The following is a 6,394-nucleotide window of genomic DNA, read 5'->3' as shown; positions in this document are numbered from 1 at the left end:
ACAACTAGCAAGCCTTTACACCCATGCTATGGCATGATCACAGCCACCTTTGATGGTGTAAAGTACTCCAACATGCACCTAAAGTGCAACTTGAACCAAACAAGATCGGTTGTAAAGTGTGCAAGTTGACAACTTGCTGCGAGACAGGCGATGCGCCGCATCTGGATGAGATGAGCCACATCCCTCTTGCTTTCCATGTTTACAGATTCAAAATCGCGATGCAGGTTCAAGTAATAGATCCAGATGCGCCGCATCTGGATCCGGATGCGCCGCATCTAAAACCTTCGGCAAAAAAACGCTTGATGAATGCGCCTCATCCACCCTTGGATGCGCCGCATCTATCACCAGAATCAGTTTTCTACTTGTTTAAAGTTTCCACACCTCAACATCTTCATCCATGGCAAATTTGCCTCTTTCTTTGTTTTTGTTCATCATTTTAATGATTTCCATTTGTATCAAATGTATATCATTTAATTCCAAAAAACGAAACTTACCACCATCTCCACCAAAACTTCCATTCATAGGACACTTTCACCAACTAGGATCCACCCCTCATCATTCACTCCATAATTTATCTAAAAAACACGGTCCGATAATGCTCCTTCACCTAGGACGCATACCCACACTGGTGATATCTTCTCCCGAAGGAGCTAAAGAGATCTTTAAAACCCATGATTTAATATTCTCGGGTCGACCCTTTTTTACTATCCCCAACATACTATTCTATGGATCTAAAGAAATAGTATTTTCAACTTATGGAGAATATTGGAGGCAATTGAAGAGCCTAGTGGTTCTTAATATTTTAAGCAATACGCGCGTTAAGTCATTTCATAAAGTTAGAAAAGAAGAGATAGACGTTACGATTCGCAGAATTGGAGAAAGTTGTGGTGGTGTAGTCAATATAAGTGAATTACTTATTTTATACTCGAGTAATATAATTTGTAGGGTTGCATTTGGGAGGATTTATAGTGGGTTAAAGTTTACGACCATATTGAGAAACTTTTTCAGTTTATTGATTCTCTTTACAGTTGGAAGTTATTTTCCATGGTTGTCATGGTTCGACCGACTAAGTGGTGTAATAGGACGTGCTGAAAAAATTGTTCAAGAATTTGATGAGTTTCTCGAAGGTATTATTGAAGAACATGTAAATAAAAGAAGAGGTGAACAATATGTTCAAAGTGATAATGATAAAGATATAATTGACATGTTACTTGATATCCAAGAAGATAAGACAACCGGTTTTACACTTCACAAATATACTCTTAAAGGTGTTACAATGGTATGTACGATTTCTTATTTTCCTCCTCAAATTAACTAATTAAGCTACATATGCATGATTGAAATTTTATATGTACAGTAAAAGTAAATTGAATTCCCATATATAATGTTGAGATTTATGATGACATGATCATAAGGATAATTAATCTGATCAATATAACAGTACAATTTTGCAATTTAGATCTAGTTAACTTGTCTATATATATTAACTTCATTGTCTTTTAAAAACCTGAAGATATTCATTCAAATAATCTTCATGCATGTTTTAATAAGAACCTTCATTATGGAATGTAACAATACGAGTGATAATCTATTATGTATACTAACATTCAAAACTGTGTCTCCAGCTTTCAGTTATTGTTAATTGTATGTATTATTTTGACCTGGCGATTTGTATGTTGTCAAGTGGATAGCTTTCAGTCATGATATCAGGAAACTTATTCCTTTTATTAATGATATAAAGAGTAAGGTTACAAAAGATGCTCAAATATTTGGGTTTCAATTTGAAGTTTCATAATTTTCCACATGTATGTAGATAGATGGTGAAATATTAATTAACTAACTACCAAGAATAAATGAAATATGTAAATTTTGTAGGATATGTTTGCTGCCGGAACTCATACTACATCTACAATTTTAGAATGGACATTAAGCACCCGAGAGTAGTGAAAAAATTGCAACAAGAAGTAACAGAAATAGCACAAGGAGGAGAGATGGTTTTAGAGGAGAGTTTGGAGAAAATGCCTTACCTCAAAGCTGTCGTAAAAGATTCTTTACGCTTGCATCCTTCTGTCCCGATTCTTGTTCCTCGAGAGTCAATACAAGATGTCAATGTAATGGGGTACGGCAGTAAAGCACACACACAAGTGCTTGTCAATGCGTGGGCTATAGGAAGAGACCCTTCGGTTTGGGAAGAACCTGATGAGTTTAGACCAGAGAGGTTCTTGAACAGTTCAATTGGCTATAAAGTTTTTGTTTATGAGTGGCTTCCTTTTGGTGGTGGTCGAAGAGGATGTCCTGGTGCACAATTTGGTGCAGTTACCATTGAAAATGCATTAGCAAATACCGTATACAAGTTCAATTTCTCATTGCCCGATGGAGTTAAAAATGAGGATCTGGACATGACCGAGGCACACAGTATCACTGTCGTCCGAAAGTCCCCTCTACTAGTTCTAGCAACCCCACGAGTTTGAGATTATGACCAAGAACAATTAGTAATAAATGTGCCTAGCGCAATCAAATAAGTCAAAATCCTACTTAATGTTGTCACTTGTATGGATAGATGTAAAGAACTTACACTTTTGAGTTCTGTATGAACTCTCAAATCTCAATTAATCGAATATTATTGTGGGCAAATTAATGGTACATACTGGTTTTTCTTCTTTGATTGTTAGTTATGTATCATATGGTTTGACATTTTTATGCTCAAATTGACGGCTTTGTTTATTGGATGTGAAGGATATCAAAACAAGGTGAAGGAATCGGTCAGGGGAGGAGGCGCGCCGCGACCTTGGAAGGTGCGACGCGGCCTAACACAAGAATAGAGCATCAGTTTGAAGAAAACGTCTGTCCGGAGTTTTGCCTTACAGGCGCGGCGCGGCCCATCTGGGCGTGGCGCGGCTCGTCTGACGGGGAGTTTCCACATTGACGTTTTTCTTGTTCTCCAAGGTGTTTCCTTGTTGTTTTTGGCCTATATAAACATCCTTTTGTAACCCTTATGTATGTGCACGAATTATATCAATAAAATCTCCTTAGTTAGTCCGTGGATTAAAGTAATCGACATTCGATTACATATAAACACATTAAATCTCGCGTTCTTTAATTTTTTCATTATTGTTCTTTCGTTTGTCGATTGTGGAACGGTAATTCTCTGGAATTACTCTATTATTTGGGTCCTATAATCCTTACAATTGGTATCTAGAGCTCAAGGTTCATGTTAGGATCGATGGCGGAAGACGGTAAATTGAAGATTGAGCTGTTCGATGGCAAAGACTTCGCCTTTTGGAAGATGCAAATAGAAGACTACTTGTATCAAAAGAAACACAAACCTTTGTTGGAGACCAAACTCGAAGGCATGAACGATGCCGATTGGATACTCTTGGATCGTCAAGCTTTGGGTGCGGTTCGTCTTGCACTCACCAAGAACGTTGTTGGTAATATTATGAACGAAAAGACAACGTTTAATTGTTTGAAGGCACTCTCCAACATGTATGAGAAACCTACGGCAGCGAATAAGGTTTTTCTCATGCGAGAATTGTTCAACACGAAGATGAAGGAAGGTATGAGTGCAACAGATCATATCAATGAATTCAACAATCTTGTTTCAAGATTAGAGTCGATTGAAATCAAATTTGATGATGAACTAAAAGCACTAATCTTGCTTTCATCATTACCAAAAAGTTCGTGGGGTACGGTTACCGCGGTTAGTAGTTCTATCGGTACTACTAAGCTTGCGTATGAAGGAATTAGGGATTTAATTCTCGGTGAAGACACTCGTAGGAGAAGTTCGGGGGAATTGTTATCCGGTTCTTTATTAAGTACCGACGACCGTGGTAGGAAAGTTGATCGCGGTGTGAAGAAGAGTAAAGGGAAGTTCAAGAAGAGGTATCCATCGAAAGACCGAAGTGATGTCATTTGTCGGGGTTGCAATCAAAAGGGGCATTATCAAAGATAGTGTGAGAATGCTCCGGTTAAAGATGTTAACTTGACCGTGGAAGATACGGAGGATGCATTATTATGTAGTATTGAATGTTCGGTAGAGTCTTGGATCTTAGATTCTGGAGCTTCGTTTCACGCTACACCCACTAAGAGCGTGATGAAGAATTTTCGGTCGTATCAAGGTAAAGTTAGATTGGCAAACAACAAAAGTCTCGAGATTAAAGGTATAGGACATGTTTTAGTGAAGACTACTCTTGGTTCTAATTAGAAGTTGAAAAACGTGAGGTTTATTCCTAAGTTTAAAAGGAAGCTAATCTCGGTTGGTCAACTAGATGAAGAAGGTAATGAGGTTACTTTCAAGAATTACCAATGGGAGGTGATTAAGGGTAGTAGTGTCGTGGCACGTGGACATAAAAGGGGAACTCTTTATATGGTTGAGGTGTTTGAAGAAGACATGGTGATTGCTACAGTTGACGTTGGGCTAGTTCTAATCTATGTCACCAAAGACTCGGGCATATGGGTGAAAAGGGTATGAAGGTTCTTAGTTCGAGTGAGAGAATTCCGAATTTAAAAAAGATAGAGCTAGGGTTTTGCGAACCATGTACTTATGGGAAGAAAAAGAAGGTGACTTTTGTTAAATCGGGGAATTCACTAAAGATAAAGAAATTGAAGCTAGTTCATACGGACGTTTTTGGGCCAACGAATGTAGAATCACATGGAGGTTCTCGTTATTATGTCACCTTCATTGACGACTCTACTCGAAAGGTATGGGTTTACTTTCTTAAAGCTAAATCTGAAGTATTTGGTACTTTTGTAAAGTGGAAAACTATGGTTGAGAATGAGACAAATTTAAAGGTCAAGTGCTTAAGGTCGGACAATGCAAGAGAATATGGTAGTCTTGAATTTAAAGACCATTATGCAAAGCTCAATATTAGAATGTTGAAAATGGTACCGGAGACACCGCAACACAATGGGGTCGCCGAACGTATGAATCATACGTTGAATGAAAGGGCTAGGAGTATGAGACTACATGCCAGTTTGCCTAAGATGTTTTGGGCGGATGCGGTTAATACGGTGACTTATTTGATTAATAGGGGACCCTCAACACCATTGGGTTTCCGAATTCCTGAGGAAGAATGGCTAGGTAAAAAGGTTAGTTATGATCATCTTAGAAGCTTTGGTTGTAATGTTTATGTGAAAACCAAAGATATTGAACAAGATAAGCTTGAAGCTAAGTGAAAGAAGTGTACGTTCATTGGTTATGGTTTGAATGAGATGGGCTATCGTTGTTGGGATAATGAAGCTAGAAAAGTTATTCGATCGCGTGATGTTACCTTTGATAAAGATTCGGTCTATGGCAAACCGGAAACGGGGAGTCAAAAACCGGATCAAGTAATTCTTGACGATGTTTCTCTTGATGATCTTGCGGTTTCTAGTGGGAGTTCGGGGAACAATGAATTGCCGATTAATGGTGATGGGTCGGATCTTAACAATGATGGGGATGGTTCGGATAGCGATGATAATTCCGAACATAGTGCGAGTTCTAGTGATGAGGAGACTATTAATGAAACCGGTTCAACCATAACGGTTGTCCCTATACTTACACGCTCGACTAGAGTGCCCAAACCTAATCTTAGGTATTCTCCATCAACAAACTACTTGCTCTATACCTAGAATGGTGAACCCGAAAGTTACTTTGAAGCAAGGAAGTCCAAAGAATCCATACAATGAGAGCTTGCTATGAAAGAAGAGATGGGGTCACTTGAGAAGAACAAGACCTGGTCACTAGTGAAATTACCTCATGATAAAAAGGCGTTGCAAAATAAATGGGTGTATAAAATAAAGAATGAGGTGGATGGCAAGAAGAGGTACAAAACATGGTTAATGGTTAAAGGGTCTCAACAAAGGAAAGAGGTTGATTACCAAGAGATATTTTCAAATGTGGTGAAGATGACAATTATTCGTTTGATACTTTCGTTAGTCGCATCCGAGGACTTACATCTACAACAACTAGATGTAAAAGATCGCATTCTTACACGGGGATCTTGATGAGGAGATATATATGAGGCAACCCGAGGGCTTTGAGGTAAAGGGTAAAGAGAAGTGGGTTTGTATGTTAAAGAAAAGCTTGTATGGATTGAAGCAAGCACCTCGGCAATGGTACTTGAGATTTGATGAGTTTATGAAGAAGGTTGGTTATGTAAAATGTGAAGCGGACCATTGTTGTTACTTGAAGAAATTCAAGTCTTCTTACATAATCTTATTGTTATACGTTGATGACATGTTGCTATCGGGTTCCGACATGTACGAGATCAATAAATTGAAAGATATGCTTTCAAAAGAGTTCGAGATGAAGGATCTTGGTAGTGCTAAGCAAATACTTGGAATGAGCATTGTGCGTGATCATGCTAAAGGTGTTCTATACTTGTCTCAATCCAAATATATTGAGAAAGTAGTA

The 6,394-nt window shown here is 38.3% G+C and overlaps 1 pseudogene; it reads left to right on the top strand.

The window, feature by feature from the left end:
- The first annotated feature begins 397 nt into the window (after nt 1-397).
- LOC139870486 (cytochrome P450 Tp4149-like) lies at nt 398-4,471 on the top strand (annotated as a pseudogene).
- Nucleotides 4,472-6,394: the final 1,923 nt, after the last annotated feature.

This window comes from Rutidosis leptorrhynchoides, chromosome 10 (genome assembly GCF_046630445.1).
Source record: "Rutidosis leptorrhynchoides isolate AG116_Rl617_1_P2 chromosome 10, CSIRO_AGI_Rlap_v1, whole genome shotgun sequence".
NCBI classification, from domain to species: Eukaryota; Viridiplantae; Streptophyta; class Magnoliopsida; order Asterales; family Asteraceae; genus Rutidosis; species Rutidosis leptorrhynchoides.
This window is presented reverse-complemented; position numbering and strand designations above follow the sequence as displayed.